A 22,537-nucleotide genomic window follows, 5' to 3' on the forward strand; every position below is an offset into this window, starting at 1 on the left:
TCGGCTCAGGGCGTGATCCCAGAGTCCTGGGATCGAGCCCCACATCAGGCTCCTACGCTGGGAGCCTGCTTCTTCCTCTCCCACTCCCCCTGCCTGTGTTTCCTCTCTCACTGGTATCTCTCTCTGTCAAATAAATAAATAAAATCTTAAAAAAAAAAAAAAAAAAAAAGAAAAGAAATACATGTGAAGCAACTGAAAACTATTCAAACATATCAAAAATCATAAATTAACAGGGTGTGGTTGGCTAATAAGTGCACGATACAATGACAGAGTATAGACATCTGTTCCACTGCCTTCCATCAAAACTATACTAAAGAGATATTTTTTAAAAATGTTCTAAACAGGGGCGCCTGGGTGGCTCAGTCTGTTAAGCATCTGCCTTCAGCTCAGGTCATGATCCCAGGGTCCAGGGATGGAGCCCCAGGTCAGGCTCCCTGCTCAACAGGGAGTCTGCTTCTCCCTCTCCCTCTGCCCCTCCCCGTTTGTGCTCTCTGCTCTCTCTCCTGTGCATACACTCACTCCCTCAAATAAGTAAATAAATAAAATCTTTTTTAAAAATGTTTGAAACAGCACAGGGAGAACTGAAAGGAGAAAAAAGCCAAGATTTTTGAAGTACTGAGGAAATCTTCTAACATGGAAGATTGAGACCCAAACAAAAAAGTAAAAAGAAGAAACCTGGAGGAGACAGAAACTATAACAGACTGAAGTAGAGTAAATGAGGCAGCAGGCCCAAGAAAGCCAGGTCCTAATTCAGCAGTGGAACACACGGGAACCACTTCCACTTGCACAGCAGTGTCCTAGAAGACCAGAAGTGGCAGCAGCAGTGTAGACAGAACGGGGGTAAAGAAGACATAGCCCCAAATACAGAGGAGCCGGGGAAGGCCATGGAAGCTGAAACCAGAACCTCAACGCCAGGCACAACGTGATGCCCCCTCACTCTGAAAGAAGATGGGAGGGGGCATTCCCCAGAAAAGTAGAGGCGTCTATGGACTGAAGTCACCCTGCCCAGCTGCACTGAACAGACCTGGACTTAATGACCGTATATACAGTGAACAGTGAATTCTCCAGCTCTCCTACAACAGACCATACACGCACACCGCTGGCTTCCAGATTCTGAAGTCAGAATTGTGCCGGAAAGAGACTGGAGAATATTTCTGGGGAATCTCATCAGCTCCAAAAGACAGATCTAAAGATACTAACCCTGGGGACCCCCAACACATGGCCCACCCAGAATACCCTGATGTAAAAGTCAAAGGGCCCCACCACGTCAGACAGGAGAAGGAAGGAAACAACCTAAAAGAAACAGAGACTATACAAACTATCAATAATATAGAGGTAAGACAACACTGCAATCAAGAAAGAAAAACAGGATGTTCTTCTAGAAAAATAGAAAAAGAGCCCTTGGAAATCTAAAGAACCTTTCTGAAATCAGAAATAATAAACTAAAGAAAAGTTTCTCTCTGTTCTCCCTGAACAGAGAATAAAAAAGCCCCCCCCCCCAAAAAAAAGGCAGAAAAGGAGGAGCAAAGGAAGGAAGAAGAAGAAGAAGAAGAAGGTATTAAGATAATTACAACCTTTGCCCAGGACAGCCAAGTTCCGGATAATAAGACTTCCAGAAAAACAAAATAAGGAAAAGCAAGAGAGAAAACCTCAGCACAGTAATGCCAAAGAGTATTCCCAGAACTGAAAACTCCCAGTTACCAGAATGAAGGGACCCGCTGAATATGCAGCACAGTGGATGAAAACCGACCACACAAGGTACACCATCACGACATTTCAAAAGACTTGGACAAATTGTAAAACTCCTACAAGCTTCTAAAGATGGGAGGGGAAACAAGTTACATACGAAGGAAAAATGAGAATAGCTTCTGAATTCTAAAACAGTAACATGAAAACAAGAAGGCAATGGAGCAATCTTTGAATTTATGAACAAAAATGAATTCCAATACAGAACTCTATACCCAGCGAAACCATCAATCAAGTTTCAATCATGCATGGTCCCAAAAGGTTTGCCTCCTAAGCATCCTATGTCAGAAAGACCCTGGAGAAAGTCTTCCACCAAAACACGAGCATCAACAAAAAATGAGCAAGGCATGAGCTTCCATTAGAAGGGATAAGGGAATCCTCAGGACGACGATGAAGGGAGATTCCAGAATGGTGTCTGTGCACCAGGAGAGAGGGAAACAAGTCCAAGCCGGAGCAGTGTTGCTCAAGAGGAGGGAATGCTGAAGGCTGTCTTCAACTTGTCCAAAAACACTGTACTATCTTTTTAAAGTAATTAACGCCACCAAAAGGAAGAAGTCAGTGAAGAAAGACAAAGACAAGAGTTGCCACAAACATAAAATCCAACTGTGGACAAAAGCCAAACGATGAGAACAAAGGAACATCCAGGGACAACACAATAAAAGACCGAAGGAGCAAGCAGCTCGGAAAAGAACAGAACAGAGATCTCCAGGAAACTGTCTGCCAGAAATCAAATGTGAAGAAGAGATGAGTCTGTATGACCATGAAGAAAAATTACTAAGAGGCTACTGGAAGGTATGGGGAAAATAGGTCTGGGGTAGGGGGTAAATTACAATAGGTATAAAAAGGGTTAAGAATGTGGGGGACTGATGGGGCACCTGGGTGGCACAGTGGTTAAGTGTCTGCCTTCACCTCAGGGCGTGATCCCGGCGTTATGGGATCGAGCCCCACATCAGGCTCCTCCGCTGGGAGCCTGCTTCTTCCTCTCCCACTCCCCCTGCTTGTGTTCCCTCTCTCGCTGTCTGTCTCTATCTCTGTCGAATAAATAAATAAAATCTTTAAAAAAAAAAAAAAAAAGAATGTGGGGGACTGAAGAAAGATGAGTACCCGTCATAATGCCCTGGGTGCACCTCTATCACAGGACTTACCCACTGTACCATCATCACTGACTGACTTCTCTGTCTCCCTCCCTCGGCTGCAAAGACCTTTTGGAGAGGATTATTTCTCATCCAGTTATCACCCTGCAGAGTCCAGTACAACGCCTGCTACAAGAGTATACACAAAAGCAAAGGGTTTTTGTATTTTTTTGCATTTATTCGGGTACTGAGTATCTACTACACATACCTGCTATCCTTCCGGAGAACTAGAATTCAAAGACATATGGACCTTGCTTGCCTTTAAATTTAAAGAGTTTCAACTTTTTTTCACATCTGAGAAAACAAATATTTCTCCTATATCCTCACTCTCCCCAAAAGATGAAAAGTTCACCAGGGGCTTACAGATCTTTAATAGTCCGGCTATCACTAATGGATATGGAACCCAAGACCTGATGACACTTGCTTGACATTGTACGCATTGTGTAATATGAAAAGGGTGCCGGCTTGGGTATCAGGACACCTGGTTTCTAGTACTTTAGAATTACTCCTTTTGAAGAAGAGGAAATCCCAACTCCTTGATATGACCTGTCGGTCCCTGAATGATCAAGCCCAGTCTGACTGTCATGCTATCTTCCGTGAATCCTACAAAGCAGCAACATTAAGCCATTTTCGGTGTACAGAACAACCTGTGCCCTCCTCGACACCTCCTCCACCTGGACCTTCTTCCCCGGGATGACCTGGACGCATGTGCGGTGGGAGCCTTGCCCTTCCCCCAGGTGAGACACCTCTCTCCTGTCCCCCTCAGCACGCCTTCACATGACACCAGTATCTGTGGAGTGGCTGACAAATGCCATGCACGGCCCCAGGCCCCAGGACACAAGGCAATAGACGAGAGAGACGCAGGACTCTCCGGTGGTGGAGCTTCCCGTGCAACAAACTAGAGCGGATGTTAAATCGGGCCTGTCAGTGTCTTCCTCCACCCAAACAGCAAGATTCTGGGGACAACGACAGCCTAAGTTCCGCAGCCTCAGCGCCGCCATCCCAGACAAATATTTAAAGCACTATTAAATAAAACCAAAGTGAAGGTCAAAAAGCCCCAGTGCCTGCAGCAGGTGAGTACCATTTGCTCTTTAAAAGCCCTCTTTTTCTACTGTCGTTGTTTGTTTGTTTGTTTATTGCCTCTTGTCTGTTAGGAGTATAAACCTGAAAATGTCATTCAGGGAAATCTTGCGAGTCCGCTGGAACTGGCTTTATTCTCCTCACTAACCGCAAACACAAGACAGCCCAGTTACTCCCCACGTCTGGTTTCTGTTCGCCACTCTATAACCAACAGCGCGCACTGGACCGAACACCTAAAACACACGATCAGAACACATGCACTTGATGCGTGAATGACCTAATGATGAATAAATGAGCGTATACACTGGCTTGAGGGCCTTATAATTGCTCCTCACTCTAGTTTCTATTTTAAGGAGAATTCAAGCAGATAGCAAAACCGCATTTATCAACACTGGACCTGCTGGATGTCTGCCATTTGAACAGCGGGCAGCTTAGGGCCACGTCCAGCATGGAACTACTAAAATACAAGCGTAACAATTTGAACTAGTTCAACTAGGGCAGAAAACTAGGTATTTCCCCAATCCTATAATTAAAATGCTTACATTCTTTTGCTCCAGACAAAGAAAAATTAAACTTGGCTCATTATACAATGAAATAAATTGCCAGCTCCTTGAAGGTATTTGTAAGATGGACACTCTCTACGTTTCTGGCATAAGTGGGGACATTTATACGTACACGGGGTCCTCAGGCTACTCTGAACTCTCTTCCCCCTAACATGCAAATGAGAATTTCCCACCAGTCACAACACACTCTGAATCTATGCTTCCTGAACAGGTAACATACTCCACACGATCACTTTGCTTCTAATCGTCTCGTTTCAGTGCACAGTCCAACCTGGACAGTCCCTGACACCCACCTCTCACTCACCCGGACAACAGTGACAACCTGCCATCTGCAGAGGGTGTGGTGTCATAGCAATCTCTCCCAAGTGCTTTACAAGCACCAGCTCTGGAATCCTCACAGCCCTAACTGATTACTACTCTTGTTCCATTTTGCATGTGAGAAAACAAAGTCCAAAAAAACTTAAGACATTTTCCAAGGTCACACAGCAGACAAGGGAGAGAGAGATCAGGCATTCAAACACCAGCTTACCTTAGAATCATGATGCTATTCTGGCTTCCCAAGTTACCCAGATATTATTACTGTTAAAACAATGGACATGATTTGGGCTTTCCAAAGCAAACATGACAGAAAGATTCTTTCTAAAGCTGAGTAACAGTCAACATGACATACTGACATATTATAAGATATCTGGCTTGAATTAACCATGCAGGCTGAGCCCCTGGCAGGAAATGGTCCGCTTGATGCTAACTGCCAAATAAAGCCCAAAACCACTGTTTCTCAATGCACAACATTCTAACCATTTAAATTATCTGTGAAGGTCTCTAATGTCCAAAATATATAACCACTTCACACAGGTGTCCCTTCCTCTAAGCTCAGTGTACCAAAGGTTTCTGCACTCAAGCAAGCCGTAGTAACCTGTACTCTGAAGAACACAGGTCAGAAGAAACTTTCTGAAAAACCAAAAATGTATAAAGAATGCAAACATGATTATGAAAGTTATCTGGGCAAACAAAAGCTTCTTTACGCTTCAAAATAATTTTCTAGTCAAACACATTCTAATACTAGACAGTGGAGCAGCTCATAGGTCATAGGTCACTGCATCCCATTCATCTGTGTGCCAGCGCATGGAACAGGGTCTGCGGTCCAACCGGTAGTAAGCTACTGATGATGTGAATACATTAGGGAAATGAAGAGGCAATATTACTAATTGCTGAAAAACCGGTATTAGGAACAACAACAACAACAATAAATCGCCCGTTCTACATGCAGAGTACACGGTGAATACCAACTGCTTGCACTTCTTAGATACGCTGGTCAAACTCATCAGGGAATAAGATTAGCTTTTAAATCCCCACAACAGAAATAACTACATCACTGGGAACTGTATTTGCTGAACCTCAGGCTGATTCTTCCCTAACTAGCCATGTACTAAGAACTATGTTCTGTCATATTTGTCAAAGAGTTATGATAATCTCCACTTAACAGATAAGAAAACAGATTTAGAGCTTAAGGAACCTGGTCAACATGCAGGGAATAAGAATCGAATCTGAGGTTCAAAGCAAGACCTATCCAACACCCATCCTCTTAACCACCATTCTGTTCTACACTGTAAATAATATCCATAGAAAATTCCACTGCGCAAAGGCTCATTAAAAATACGAAAGAAACACTATTCTACTCAAATTAATTAATAGGCACAGTTAACATATTCAAGACAAGACAACGCTTCAATTGTACACAAATGAACGAATGGGCTACTAAGGTATACCTAAGGGTCATTCTGTCTACCTGAGAGAGGCACCAAAGGAAGGACCCATGAACCAAATGCGTGCAGTACTTAGCAGGAAACCTCCTGCAAGGCCTGGGAGTGGTAAGTGATCAAGAGACACGGTCGTGCGGGCATCACTGGCCTCGGTGGAACTGGAGATCACTACCTGGACAAATGGAAGCAGTTTGCAAAGCGAAGGGTCCCAGATCTAGGTAAGGAAGACGAAGCACATTCCCTCCTGCCTCTCCTAGAAAGAGCAACTAGGAAGGCTGGAAAGAGTAACTGCAGAAGCTCTCTGACCACTCTGAAAAGTAAACTGCAGCGGGGGATTAGGAAGCAAGACTGGATTTAAACCACGACCAAAATCAGCAGATTTCAATACAATGGAAAGTCTCCTTGCATGATATCCTAAATGGGGAGGGCACACCCCAAACTTATTCAGCATAGGAAGAACCAGAAAAGCGTCAATTCCCGTGGGAGGAGAAAATCAACACAAGCCAATATCAAGAAGGGAACAAATATGACAATCAGCCCAGAGGGACTTTAAAACAACTACTGTACAAATAATTCCACAAACAAGCATACACACAACATACTCGATATCGCAAATTCTTCTTTTCCTTTTCTCTCTTAAACCCACTGGCTCTGGCCCCCACCACTCCACGAACTTCTCCCTCTAAGACTACCAACGACCTCTGCACTGCTCAATCCAATCATTAGAGCCCAGGGCTCGTCCTTTCGACAACTGACAAGAGCTGATCTCCCACTCATGTTCTCGTGATTTTCTTCTTACCCCACCGATGGCTCCCTCCTTCCAGAGTCGCCCAGGGCTCTGTCCTTTCTCCTCTCAGCTATGCTTACCTCCCAGGCAAGCTCATTCAAATGCTGCTTCTATGCTAACAAAGCTAAAACTTGTCCCTCCGGCTCAGCCCGACTGCCTGGCCTTGCGCTGCACTGACCGCTGTTCACTCTGCACCGCAGCCCCACCGCGGCCTGCTCCTGCGCATCACCGAGACGGCGGAGCTACTTCTCCCAAAACCCCTTCCCGCTACAGCTCAGGGCGGCGGGCAGGGAACGCTAATAAGAGGCAACGTGGGCAAAATGAAGAGAAACATCATTCTCTTCAACTCTGCCAGCCCTCCCAGAGGTAGGGATGGATTCTAATTCCCCGTACGACTAATTGTCGAGAATGGCCCGGGTTCTCCTGACCAAACCCTGGCAGGTGTACTCTCTGCCGGGCCTGCTTGTAGGCCCCTTGGGGAAGTGGAGCATCACCGAAGAGAACTCAGTGAAACGTCCGACACCTCCAAGCCCAGGTGCTGACTGGCCCGCCCCCTCCACAAACCTTCCTACACACAGCCTTCTCCGTTCACGACAACGTCCGCCTTCCAGCTGCTGAGGCGAGAAACAACGGACGTCATCCCTGCCGCCTGTCTTCCTCCCACATTCCCCATCCGGTCTTGTCAGCAAGTAATGTTGGTTCTTCCCACAAAAGAGGCCCAGACGCTGTCCCCTCGCCATCATGCTCACCAACACCATCGTGACCGGAGCCACCATCCCTCACCGAAATGACTACAGCACTCCGGAACAGGCCTCCCCGCTCCCAGCCCTGCCACCCTAGCATACACGCTCACCACGGCAGACCGATTCCAAGCCTAGATCAGACGGCATCGCTTCTCTGCTCCAAACCCTAAATGGTCCCTCATCTTACATGGATGACAACAGAGAGTCAGTGAAGGAACGAGGCGAAGGACTGAGCCAACAGGTGTTCCCCACACTGCTAGGCTGTTTGTTCAAGGGGTCAATGGGACTGAAGAAGGGGCCTCTGAGGGCAGTCAGTGTGGAACTGCTGGTGAGAACACTTTTAAAGATATTAAGAAAACCCTGATTTAATACAACCTGGAGTAGAATCTGCTAAGACACATTATAACTGATGACAGTAAAAATATCTGCAGAGCAGAAAAAGGGTTAGCTGGAAAATATACAATGATGAAAATATAAGTTGCTTAAAGCATTTAAACTATGGTTATTCAGTCTATCATTCATGAGCAGGAGCTTTGTGGAAAGTATTCGAACCCATCATGTGTTACTGAGCCAGTAGCACCAACGACAACCTCATGAAAATAGCCTGACTTGTCCTACCACACTGCAGTTCAATGGTTTGTGCAAGGCTCTGTTGTGACTTTTCAACCGCAGAGCCAAGACTGAAATCTATTTGAAAAAGACCCCCCCCTTTACTCATCACTATTACCAAACACTGAATTGCTTCGGAAATTAGCTTTTGCTCCTACGTGTTAACATTTCTTCATGAGCTCAGCCTAAATTGACAAGGCACAGCAGCGCTCATATGAGGGACTTCGGGCAGTGAAGGCATTTCAGTGGCTGCAAGCATCTTACTCACAAGCAACGTCCGTCGCGGCCACACGGCTCCCCCGCCGCCACAAGTTAGAGCAGCGCCTGCTGACTCACTCGGAGGAGCGTGCAACTCCTGACCTCAGGGTGGAGTTCACGCCCCACGCTGGGCATAGAGGCTAATTAAAAATGAAAAAAATTAAAAGTTAAAGAGAGAAGTGTATTTATGTCCCCACACAAACGTGTAGCAGATGTGTTTTGAGCTCAAACTACAGTTCCAGCGGCATTTCTCAAACCTCAATGCAAGTACAATGAAAATTCACGTATCTCAAACCCACTTCACCAAGCAACTGAGGCACTTCCATCAGACCATCAACCAGAGAGAGGAATCTGCGCTGTAATGACGTGTGGAAAGGCAAACATCAAAAAGAATCTAGTGGAATTCTATCGATGTCTGCCAAACGATGAATACACTAAACTGAAATGATATGCTTCCGAACTGGTATCAGTGTGCAAGAGCACCTACGAGTATGTGGACACTGTCAGAGATGACATCTGTAACCTTCCGTGCAGATCAGCCCCGAGACTGAACATTTGTCATTGGTTGTGATGATACGGAACACTACCTGTGAGCTCCAATTACAAAACATGTTATCCAACCCTCCCCGGAAAAAAAATTCCATTCTTATTAGACCTGTATTATAATATATATACATACTCAATTATTATTTGAAATTCTGTCAATAAAAATTTTATAGATATTAGTGTTCTCTCCTATTATGTAAGTACTTACATAATATCCTTCATTTTGCCTCTTAGTCTGCAAAACCTAAAATATCTACCATCTGCCCCTTCACAAAGAAGCCTGCCGATCCGTTTCAGTCATCTTCCCCAGATCTTCTGACCACAGGTACAGCTAAGGCACATACCACATATCTTTAACTTCTCAGCTGTTTTTTTCTTTTTAACTTAAGTCTGTCATTTTACCTTTATTCCTTATAAATTTTACCTTGTTGATTTTAGCACTTCATTACAACCTGTCGAAGTATTTTCAAATCCTGATTCTAAAAATGAACGGTCTCCCAGCATTAACTCCTGTTCTTTACTCAAATTCTTGATGAAAACATGACGACAGGTGTCAAGTATGACACACTTCTGGAGACATCTTCACTTGGGTGCAGAAATTCTGGTATTTTAGTTTTGTGGCAAATTACACTACATGTGGTTGCAATGTATCTTCTACCTACGAGCAGTAATTTCTTTTCTTTTTTTTTGGAAGATTTTATTTATTTATGTGACAGAGAGAACACAGCAGGCGAGTGGGAGAGGAAGAAGCAGGCTCCCAGCGGAGGAGCCCGATGTGGGACTCGATCCCGGAACGCCGGGATCACACCCTGAGCCGGAGGCAGACGCTTAAGGACTGCGCTACCCAGGCGCCCCAAAAGCAGTAATTTCTTGAACTCCCTAGTAATGACAGGAATAACAATTTACTTTCTAGGCTGTATGCAGGAAAGGATTAAGCTTGCCCCAGGGAAGATTTGGCCATTGCCCAGCTCCTGGGAAGTCACCTCTGAGCCTTTGGAATCCCCTGCCTGATAAGGCGGTCTTTGTTTAGCTGGGGGCCTTCGGCCACACCAGACAGTCCATGCTAACAATTTGATTTCTGGTGGAGCCTTGCGCCACACACGACACCAGTTTGATCTCCAGAGGGACTGGAGACTAAACTCAGCCATGTAGGCAGTGCCTATGGGACAACCCCCAATACATATCCTGGACACCAAGGCTCAGGTGAGCTTCCCTGGTTGGCAGCATCGGTGCTGGGAGAAGTCAGCACACCTGCACTGCGAGAGGACAACTAGAAGCTCATGCTTGGTCTTCCCTGGACTTTGCCCGGTGTGCCTTTCCTTCACTGACTTCTGTCCGCATCCTTGCCCTGTAATAAACCATAACCATGAGGATAATGGCTTCTCGCAGTTCTCTAAGTCCTTCTAGTGAACCACGGAACCTGCAGGTAGTCTTGGGGGCCTCCCAAACTCTAGGTCCTGATGATTTACAACGTCCTTACAGCAACACTACAGCAGTGTTCTTTCAGCACGAGGAGATGCTAGTTTAAAATGCAGGTGACAGGGGCGCCTGGGTGGCACAGCGGTTAAGCGTCTGCCTTCTGCTCAGGGCGTGATCCCAGCATTATGGGATCAAGCCCCACATCAGGCTCCTCCGCTGGGAGTCTGCTACTTCCTCTCCCACTCCCCCTGCTTTTGTTCCCTCTCTCACTGGCTGTCTCTGTCTCTGTCGAATAAATAAATAAAATCTTTAAAAAACAAATAAAATAAAATAAAATAAAAAATAAATAAAATGCAGGTGACAGGCTTCCACATCAGCAATGATCATCCAACATCTCTGTGGGATAATACCAGGCATTTGCATTAAAAAAAATTTTTTTTTTTGAGAAAGAAAAAGCCAGATCACGAGGCGGTGGGGCAGGAAAGGAGACTCCACACTGAGCACAGAGCCTGACACAGGGCTGGATCTTATGACCCTGAGATCATGACCTAAGCCCAAAACAAGAGTAGGACGCTTAACTGACTAAGGCACCAGGCCCCCCTGCCTGCATCTCTCATATACTCTCCTTGGTGATTCTTACATACACTACTTTCAGGACCACTGACGTACCCAAAAGCTTCCTGAGGCAGTGACCGTCTTTTTTTTTTTTTTTTTAATTTACTTACTTACTTACTCACTTATATAATCTCTACACACAACGTGGGGCTCAAACTCACAACCCCAAGATTAAGAACCACATGCTCCACCCACTGGGCCAGCTAGGCACCCCAGGACTGTCTTCTTTTTAATGAATCCCCATCAGGACAAGATGCTCAAGAGTCAAGAGTGACTCAGGACAATGCTCTAAATCTGGTAGAGAAGTGAGAACAACTGGCATTATTAGTCTTCTAAAACTTAGACTATATACACGTGTGAGATTTGTTTTGTCATTCCTCAAATATCCAAGACAATGTAGAAATAAATGACTGAATGCAAACCACAAGTTACTTGGATACAGTGTGAACAACGGATTCAACGGTGTCCATTTCTCACCCATTTTTCAATTACATCCATTTTTTTCAATCTCCTGACAGTTAATAGGAAACCTGAGTTTTAGAAGCTGTCTTCATACCCTTCTCATCTACTAAAAAGATCACCCGTGAGCTAAAGGTCAAGACAGCTGAGAGAATCTTGAGAGTTCTCCTCTGTCAGTATCAAGGAGCCATTTACCCAAGGAGCCTTACCCTGTTATTTCTTCCTCTCTAAAGTGGGAGCCCCTGACCAGTTGATCCCTAAATTTAGATCAACCTCTAAAATCCTAGACTACCTAAAACAATAAAAATAAAGGAGGCAAACACCCAGTGGAAAAGTTTAGAATTTCCAATGAAATAGTTGAAAGGGCAGACTCAAAGACGAAAATCAAACATCAACTCTTCACCAACCAAATCATCAACCGTCACCCGACAAAAATTAATTCATATGTAGACAACTTGCATTTAAACTAAGTTACTCCTGCTACCTCTTTTATCAAGTCAATTCCTTAGGACACAAATAATGTATTTTTCCCAAAGCAAAAAGCAAAGCTTTTTTTTGCCATGACACAGCCAAGGAGACGCCAAACTTTTTACCTACACTGGAATCACAATCATCCCCAGCCTGAAATCTTAAGGGTGATATTTTAAACAGCCTAGGGTTTTTCACTTCTAACGTCTACACCATCACTGAATTCCATCATTTCTTAGATCTTTGCCATTCATGACACCTGGCCCTTAATGGAGGTCACAGTCCTGTCAACAGGAAAAGGGAAACTTTCTCAGACATAAACCCATTTCCAAACGCTCCCCTCTAAGCCTCAACTTCTATAGGGCAGCCATATATCACCAAAAACAGCAAATCTCTGCACGGACTGCTATAATCCAGAGTCTGTAATTCCTAAATTACATATAACGCTAATGTCAAACATGAACCAATCCAGTTTAGACTCCAGGATACCACATTCATCTGCCTGGTGCGAACATAAACCACCAGCTGCCCAGTTAGCTAACTGTAACAGGACGAGTTAGGTACTGTCTTACAACTATTAACTATCAACGCACTTCTGAGTGGACAGAAAAACTACACTCCTTTTTGGAACTAACACAGCCAACTAAAAGTGACACTGGTCCATCTCTCATAGCCATGGGACTGTTAAGATATTCCTAATAGTTTATAAACTTTAGCTTCATCTCATGTACAACAGCATGTTGAAACATCCATGCCAACGAGAGTCCCAAACTCTCCTGGCTGGCCTTCTATGTACAAAAACCGGGCCTTGTTTTGTCTCTCAGAGGCCAGGGGAGACATCTGCACTGCTGGCTGGTAGACCTCGGTTGGTACAGTTGGGCTCAGGTGACAGCTTCATGTGCTGTGTTTTATATAGCGGTCTGGGATGTATGACACTTAAAGTAACAGTCCTGTGATTTGGATGCTTAGCTTTCCCTTACAGCCTCACACCCGGGCAGAGTGTCAGACATCCACAGTCCAATAACAAGGAGTGCCCCCGCCTTGGGCTGGGCTCACTTTTGATAATGGGGCGAAAGCCCAAGCATCCTACCCCAGGAAAACAGCTCATGTGCATACACACAATTCTGCGTACCGTTTCTGGGGTTCATGGACCTAGGAGAGAGCATTTCCTCCTTAAGCAACAAACAGTCTGATCAGTAAGCACTTAAGAACAAAAAGATCTTCATGGACTTTTCACCAAGGGAGAAATCTGGGAGCCATCCTGGAATTGCTCTGGACACCCCCTCTCTCAGCCCTGGCTCTTCATTTCCCAGGTCAGAGCCTGGAGACTGGCTGAGAAACAGGCTTCAAATCACCCTCTCTCCAGTTCCTCAGTCACGCCCTTAATTAAGGCCTTCTTCACTTGTGTGTACAACGTAATTGTAGAATTAAAAGGACACAGGCTGTTAGATTGGACCATCTGAACTTTGCCCATCACTTTACTAGCTGGGGGACAGACACCGGGCAGCCATTCCCTTAATGACAAAGGCTTGGCTCCTCTCCCTTCTGAAGCGCATGACTGCAACACCTCCTTGACGGACCCTTGTACTAGTTAACCACCCGCTTGTCATAGGAATCTGCTCCCGTCAGAATCAACCACACGCTGCTCTGATCTTGTCAATAGTATCAACCCTACCTCCTTCTCGACCCAACCCTTTCTGTACTCCTAAACACTAGTAAAAACATCCAGTCTCACAGACCCCAGCCTCTCCCGCCTCTGCACCGTTAGAGCGGGCATGTCCTCCACGAGGCCCTGCCTGCTTCCCACCTTCCACTCTCTTTCTACAGATCCCTGCAGACAGCCAGACCTGCAGAGGTCACGGCATCTGGTCCACAGCCAATTTCTGTATGGTTCTGGGCTAATCAAGGTTTTTACCCTTTTAAAGGTTGTTTAAAAAAAAAAAAAAGGCAGCTATGTGACAGGCCCTATGTGGCCTACAAAGCCTGAAATGTTTACTATCTGACCTTTAACAGAGAAAGTTTGCTGACCTCTGAGCGTGACCGTGACGGGGACATGCCCTCCAGGTCCTCAGAGCACTCTGCTCTGGCACTATCACTGTAGGCATCACACTGCACGCTGACTGCCTCACTCCCCTCCTGTCTGTGCCCCCGGGGGCTGACACTACACCAGGCACAAGACAGGTATTTAATACTGTTGACTCCTGAACAACTGGGTCCACGTATACACAGATTTTTTTTGATACATTCCGCATAGTAAATGTAGTTTCTCATAATTTTCTCAACATCCTCTTTTCTCTAACTTACCTTTTTATAATACAGTATATGATACACATACAAAATATGTGCTAACTGCCGATTCTCAACTATGGGGAAGGGTCCGGCGGCCCGCACTGTTCAGGGGTCAACTGTCCTGGCACTTTACATGTGTACACCATCCCACATAGTAACTGCACGCAGAGCTTCAAAGATCACAGATACTAGAGTTTATATAGACAGTATCAGAAGTCACGTGACTAAAGGCAACGCACCAGGATTTGTACCTCAACCTCCTGTTTCATAGTTAAGATGCTCTTTCTACTAAAAAGACCTGCGTCTCTACACAAACTATGATACCTAGACATCTTTGATTACTAATACCTGAGACTTTAGCTAAGGGTAAAATTTAATTTTTGACTCGCTATTTAATTTTGATAATTTTTAAATTACTGCTACTTTTTGTAAATTAAAGAAAAAAGAAAGAAACAGACACCCTAAGGAAGCACTAGGCAGGTATTTGTAAATTAAATATCAGTACTTAGTGGTTTTCTACTCAGTGCACCACAGCCTCCCATGATCCCACCTATACCGGTCTGAGAACCCACACCACCTTAGAGACAGGCTCCATGATACGCCTGTCAAAGAGGCTCAATCCTCTGTCTAGCTGTGCCTGCTCTAGGCGGACTTTGGAAAAAGTCAAGAGTCCGGCCAGCACTGTGTAAGAGAACGCTCCATGACGATGAAAATGTCCCATCTCTGCACTGTCCGAGGTGGTAGCCACTAGCCACACCTGCATACTGAGCACCCAAACTGGGGCTAGTGTCACTGTCAAACAGAACTTTTCATTTTATTTAATTTTAATTTAAATAGCCACACATGGCTAGCAACGACTACAGGAGACACAGATCCAAGTCTAGACTCCAAACACTGCAGTGAAATAAAACACAATTTTCCCTGTATCCTTAACTACAGGCTATGTTATCTGGCCCAATCATTCCCCTGAAAAAGACTAAAAAAGATGGACAGAATACTTTAAAATCTTAAAATCAACCAGAAACTGACAAGACAATAAGAACAGGCCAAAATTAAAGTGAAATCAGGAACCCAAAGAGATGAACAAGCACAGAAACCACCTCTGCCCTGCAGTCATTTGCCAATTCTGAAAATTTTCAACTTTCATTTTTACAACCATGCAGGGAAAGAGGAGTAAGAATCAAAAGCTGGGTCCCTTAGGGTGTTTAACCAAAAACACTACCTCCAGAAGCAGGGCCCTAAAGGCTACAGAGCTCAAGATAAAAGAAACCAGAGGTGAATCACCTCTCCAGTAAAATCACAGCACTGGGCGGTCCAAAATACCTCAAGCCTTAAACCTGCTTTAAACTGGTTGAAGCAAAAAAGAAAAAAAAAAAAAAAAGCTCTCAGAAGGAGCTATATCTTCATTCTATGCCTCAATAGACTCCTACAAATAATCAGAACTAAGTTAAGAATCCTACAAATAATATTCTACACCATAAATAAAAATGAATCACAGACCTAAATGTAAACCTGAAACTTTTCTAGAGGGGGATGGAGGGAAATAAAGGAGAAAACCTTTGTGACCTAGGATTAGGCAACAACTTCTTAATTACGACACTGAAAAAGCACAGTCCAGGGGTACCTGGGAGACTCAGTCAGTTAAGTGTCTGCCTTGGGCTCAGGTCATGATCTCAGGGTGCTGGGATTGAGTCCCAAAGGCAGCAGGCTCCCTGCTCAGCGGGGAGTCCGCTGCTCCCTCTCCCTCGGCCCCTCCCCCATCCCGCTCTCTCTCCCTACCTCAAATAAATAAATAAAATCTTTGAAAAAGAGAGAGAGAGAATGCAAAAACAAACCATAGCATGAGAGAAAAGCACAGCACACATCTGACAAAGACTTGTATCCAGAATATATAAAGAACCCACCAATAAGAAAAAAAATTTAATAGGCAAAAGATTTGAACACCAAAAGATACACAGGTGGCAAAAACACAAAGAAAAACCATTACACACCTATCGGAATGGCTGAAAAGCTAAAAGACTAACCATACCAAATGTTGCCCCAACGATCCAGCGTGACTGGAACTCACACAAAGCTGGGAGGAATGTGAAATGGTTCAGCCATTCCAGGACAGAGTTTGACGCTTTCTCAAAAAGCCAACATAGGCCTACCACAGGATCCAGCCATTACAGTGCTAGACCCAACCATTTCCAGGAAAAACAAAAGCCGATGGTCACATGAAGACTTGAGCAAAATTATTCAAAGGCTTTATTTGTAATAACTCAAAACAAGAAACGACTCTCCACACACTGATCACGTTCGACGTCATCCCAAGCAACAGCAGGAAGAAATTCCTTGGAAGTCAGCAAGGGATTCTAAAACAGATACAGATCTGCAAAGGGTCAAGGAGGGCCAAGGTATGCTTAAAAAGGAACCAAGTGGGAAGAGTTCCACAATAAGACCTGTTATAAAACTAAAATAATTGAAGCAACTTAAACTGGGCAGTACCAGTGGAATTCAAGAAAGTCCAAAACAGATGCACATACACACGGACCTTTCATTTCCAAGAAAAGGGGCACTGCAGAGCGCTGGGGGAAAGATGCTCTTTTCAATGAACGGTGTTCGGACAACTAGCATGTCCAAAGGTTAATGAAGCTGGATTCCTTCTTGAGATTATGCACCAAAACCAATTCTGAGAGAATTACAAAGTTAAAGGTTAAAAGCAAAAGTATAAAAGCATTTAGAGAATAAATGAGGAACTAGTTCATGACCTCAGGGCAGGGAAAGACACAAAAAGCTTACAAAGGAAAAGACTGACAAATGGCACTAATTAAACTTAAGAACTTCTATTCATAAAAAAAAAACAACACAAAAAAACCACTGAGTCAGTGAAACTGCATATGACAAAGTGGGAAGAGACAGCAGCAAAATACATAACCAACAAAGAATGTGTGTTCTGAATATATATAGTCTACAAATCAATTTAAAAATAACCTAATAGAAAAATATGGGCACTTCGAAAAACAGTGCATCCGAATGGCCAGTAAATGTATAAAAAGATGTGCAACCTCATTGTAACCAGGAAAAGGCTATTTAAAACCACAAGGCAGCAACACAGCAGAAACCACCAGAAGGGGCTGGGCGGGGCGACTGACACAAGACCAGAGCAGGGCTGAAGCAGTCATTAGAGAGAAGACTGGGGGGCGGCTGGAGCCTCCCAGCACAGCGGGGAGCAACAGGAGACTCCCTCACTGAGAGGTGCTCCAGGCCAGGCGCTCTGATGTACATTTAGTGGGCTCACAGTCTATAACTGACTATAAACTAGAACTTTAACTTCACTTGACCAATGTAAGGAGAAAGAAACTGTTTCAGATCACTTTTTCCCACCAGCTCATTCCTTTTATTTTCTCCATCACAGGGCTGCACCACTGACTCAGTCTGATGGGGGCCAGAAGAGGACGTGGAAACATCCTTTGTACTTCGCGTCCACATTATGGTAACCTAAGTCCACGCGTCTGTCCCTAATTCTCTTCTCTACCTTAGTAACAACTTCATGTACTTCAAGGTCACAAGGCCCCCTCAGCAGAAGCACAGACTCTTCTTCAATCATTAAACCAATGACTGAGGGCCAACCCACTATAGGAGGAGGAGGAAGCTGTGAAGGACCCACAGATCCGTACAGGATAATACAGAGTCCCTGTCCCTGAGCTCACAATATTCTATTTGCCTTCAGGTGCGTCCAACTCTGCATAAGACATAGCCGAAAGTAAGCATATCACCAATTCCATCTTTGAACACTAACTTTTATCTAGCTCTGATCTTAGGGAAAAAATAAAGGACAAAGGCAAAACAATACATATTAAATTTAGATATGACTTTATGCTAGGCATAGAATCAATTCACACAATACTGTTTTAGTAGTCACCCCAAGACTTAGAAATCATCCTGACTCTAATATAAGCAAGCCAATCTCTCAACACCAAAACAAAACCACCAGGGAACACGTGCCTTGAGCACCCACATATACACACTTTCCTGCTATCTGCCAAAAACCACAAGTCCAGGGGCCATACAAATTGCTATTTCAATGCAAAATCATTTATTTAAAATCCAAACCAAGATTCAAAAGAATTTAATGACCTCAGCATAAAACATTCAAAATCCCTAAACAAAATTAGTTGTGAGGTCTTCCCAAGACTCTAGAAAACCTGAAAAACATACTGAAAAAGAGTCCTGAAGTGAAGGCAATCTCACTAGCAAATCTAAGTGGTCAGAAGCCAAACACATGCCTCTGCCATTTACGACTGATTTTTTGCCTGCTACGACTTGCATTTCTCTTAAAACACTCTCAAGTAGTGGTTGACAGACATTAGCATGCAACAAAAGCTCCTGGACAGCATGTTCAAACAGACTGCGGGCCCCACCCCCCGAGTCTGATTCAGGAGGTCAGAGGTGGGGCACGAGCACAGGCATTTCTAACCCGGCCAAGTGATGGTGATGCAGTTGTACTTCGAGAACCACTGCAAACAACCAGTTTACTGGTTTACTGTGGTGTGCGCACGCACGTGTTTCCCTTCGCAATAAGCAAGACCAAGGGGAACTTGCTGAGGAAGAACAAACTCTTTTTTTTACGCAAATACTAACTTTTCTTGCCTGAGTGAAGGTAAGTGACCTGTTGCTCAAAACGTTTACTCTGAACAACAACGTAAAAGACTCTCTAAGCAGATCATCGGAAGGCCGGTGTGTCATGGAACTGGCATTACAGTGTTAGGAAGATGGATTTTTTTTTTTTTAAGATTTTATTTATTTATTTGACAGAGAGAGACAGCCAGCGACAGAGGTAACACAAGCAGGGGAAGTGGGAGAGGAAGAAGCAGGCTGCCAGCGGAGCAGGGAGCCCGATGTGGGGCTCGATCCCAGGACCTTGGGATCATGCCCTGAGCCGAAGGCAGATGCTTCACAACTGAGCCACCCAGGCGCCCCTGGGAAGATGCATTTTTAAAAATGGTTTCAGGGCATAATGTAAAACCCTTGTAAAGTACATGATGAATCCAACTGATTAGTAGAAGATACATTAGAGCTTCTAGACCAGTCATCAAGGATCTTTTATAAATCCCAACTTCCTAGGTCTTCAGAATATAGAATGAGCCCTAACGAACACATGACCAATTCCTACAAAATTAATTTCTAGAAAAAAACATTTGAAAACTATAAAGGGACAGAGAAATGCCTTTTTCCCGCAGCTCAAGTTTCATGATATTTGTAATCTAAAATAAAGCAGACAAAGATAGAAACAGATAATCCAAGTTCTCCCTGGTATCAAGTCCTACCTGGTTTGTAAGTAAGGTTCTTTACCAAGGCAAACAAAAAACAGTGGACTGCTGACTGACACAGGAACAGTTCTCCAACAATGAATGAGCCTGGGTTCTTTCATTCAATAAATATTGTGTCAGACACTGGGGATGCCATAGTGTGTAAAACAAAGTTTCTGCCCTCGTGTTGCTTAAATTCTATAAAAAGACACACAATGCACTACAAATATGGAATGTATAAAACCACTTCAGCTCTTTCTTCAGTCCATCAAAGACAAACACATGGTGCTTTGGTCACAAGTAGACCCAACAAACACCTACCATTCACAGCACAATCCAAAGCACCAGATGGCAGGACTTTTAAGATAGAAAATGGAGGCAGAAAGGAGATCCTAGGCACAGACAGCCCATAGATAAAACTTTTTAGGTTCTTCTGAGCCTTGGTTTTGGTCCACTGGCCCTAAATAAAGGAGGACAGAGTACGTCAAGTCTTAAAAGCACTATGGAAAATTCTAAATCGGCGAGAATGAGCACATTCACTTCAGAAACATTTATAGAGCAGCAATGTGTTAGAGATTATAAATTCTAGGATTTACTACAAGGGGATGAAACCTGCATGAGAAATTTACAATTTACTTTTCCCTCACATTACACCTTGCTTCCCACAAAACTATATTCATAAACACTGACACCCCCCCCCAAAAAAAGTCACCAATGAAAAAACTCTGTAACAATGTAGAGGTTGTGTAAAGCACAACCTTGAACAAATAAGAAGCGTCAATCACTGCACTATGCATTATATATTTGTATTTAACTGATTTTAAATTAACTTAAAATAATTAAACAATTTTGGTATGTTCATTAAAATGTTTACCTACACCATGTTGGCCAGATCACAGCTTCATGATATGAAAGCGTCAGATTCAAACAGAAAATATAATTATTTCAACTCTCCCAGACACGGTACTTACACCTGCATGCTACTCACTCCCCCTTCGGAAGGCTGGGTTCAGATCTGTGAGACTAGTGCTGCTCTAGTCCTGTCTGGTCCTAGAAGCTGCACAGAGAGTTCAGCAGGCCCAGCCAACAAGGACCTACCCCTTGTGGGCCAAGAAGCCCACGGCAAGCTCCTCGAACTCCAAACTTCCAGTGTCTCCTCTGCAAAAATGAGGATAGCAATACCACAATTAATGGTTCTCAGGAGGAATAAAGCAGAAAAAGCATGAAAGCAATCACCTCAGGTCTGGCACGTGTCATCTCCCAGATTTAATTCATCGGTAAAAAGGTAGTGACACCTACCAACAACACACAATACCCCACACGTAGCAGTAACATTACATCTCCTCCCCTATCAGTGGATAACATTCACATGTATGACTTTGGTCATTTTTCTTGTTCTGAAAAATGAGTTTACAGTAAATGCCAATGTATATCAATAAGATCTAGGCAGAATTCGTTTCATTCAATACAAAGCTTGCAAGGAAAGACCTTCATGTCCTGACAAATAAGTAAACTCTGTGATGATGCTACTTGTTCCCTTCTCGGAGGCTTTCAACTGCTAAAAAGTGGCAATAGTGCCACCCAGCCAAAAACATCTATTTCATACTTTCCTCTAAAAACCATTTCATTAGTATTTATGCAAATCAGACCATAATTAACGGCATTTGCTAAAAATCTCACCTATCCTGAAAGTTGAATTACATATGCCTATCCGAATTTTATTTCCATGATAGAGCCTAGCAAAAAAAAAACAATACAACTGTTACAGACAGGAAGAGAGGGGGTTCTTCTGGTACTTTATAATCAGAAACACATTTATGTAGTTCTGAATGGAAAGATTTGGCACCATTCCTAGAAATTAATGCCACAAAGTGGTAGACAGCAATTTCATTTCTCCTACACTAGGTTGCCTTTTGGTAGTCATGAAATGGAAGAGAAAAAAAAAAAAACCTTGCACAAATATTAGCAGAGAGAAAAAGCCACCAACGGTTCAAATAATCCACTACGAAACATGGTTTTCAGAAGAGACATAAAAAAACAACTACTTAAGGCAGCTGGCTGAGGCACTGAAACACAGGTACACCCAAACAGGAGCTGGAACCGCTCTCATCCTCTTCCACCGAGGATCCTTCTAAGGACAGAGATGCGACTTCAGATTTGAATGCTTACTGCACTCACAAACTTCCTGGAATTTACTACTATTCACTCAAATAAGGTCATTTACTTTGCCCAAGTTTTCAGAATTTGCATTTTAAATAATTTCTATAGGCATCAGTAAAAATTCCCAAAGACCCCCACAGCAATATTTTGCTAATTATTTAAGGGATTTTAGTAAGGACATATAGTAATGAAATAAGTTCTTAAGCTCGAGCTTTAAGACAAAATAAACTACTACAGAAACTAAACTTTACTGGTTTACAAGCCAAAAAAAACCCCTCATTTCACAAATGATAGAACTTTTAATTATACTGAAATTTAAAACAAGATTTTAGCTGAAAACTATCTAAACTGAAAATGTTTACTTTCAAAAGTTAAAGACTTACATATTAAGACTTTGACTCTCATCTTTCCTGTGTTACCCTTGAGACAAGTATTTTCTCAAAATTAAGACACTTAAAAATACAGGAAAAAAGGTTTCCATAAAATCTTTAGAGATAGAGAAGTAGCAACTCAAACCTAACATCCAAAAAAGAAGAGTCATGTTCAAAATGACTCTTTACTACACGATAGAACATACACAGTACACAGAAGACACTATAATTTTTCCT

At 43.5% G+C, this 22,537-nt stretch overlaps 1 protein-coding gene across 2 annotated transcripts in view; it reads right to left on the bottom strand.

Moving 5' to 3' along the window:
• The window catches only part of LOC123786219 (focal adhesion kinase 1-like), a 109,301-nt gene extending 87,051 nt beyond the window's left edge, over window positions 1-22,250 (bottom strand). Inside the window, exons 1-3 of one of the 2 annotated variants that reach the window (XM_087860455.1) lie at window positions 21,815-22,250; window positions 20,091-20,927; window positions 8,693-8,822 (exon numbers count right to left, since the gene is read on the bottom strand). The gene's annotated coding sequence lies outside the window, so the exon portion shown is untranslated. The remainder of the gene's footprint in view (window positions 1-8,692; window positions 8,823-20,090; window positions 20,928-21,814) is intronic. The other variant, XM_087860454.1, reaches the window with a different exon arrangement.
• Between the last annotated feature and the right edge of the window lie 287 nt (window positions 22,251-22,537).

The sequence above is a fragment of the Ursus americanus genome, unplaced genomic scaffold, assembly GCF_024610735.1.
Source record: "Ursus americanus isolate L20-20 unplaced genomic scaffold, mUrsAme1.1.p SCAF_65, whole genome shotgun sequence".
NCBI lineage: Eukaryota > Metazoa > Chordata > Mammalia > Carnivora > Ursidae > Ursus > Ursus americanus.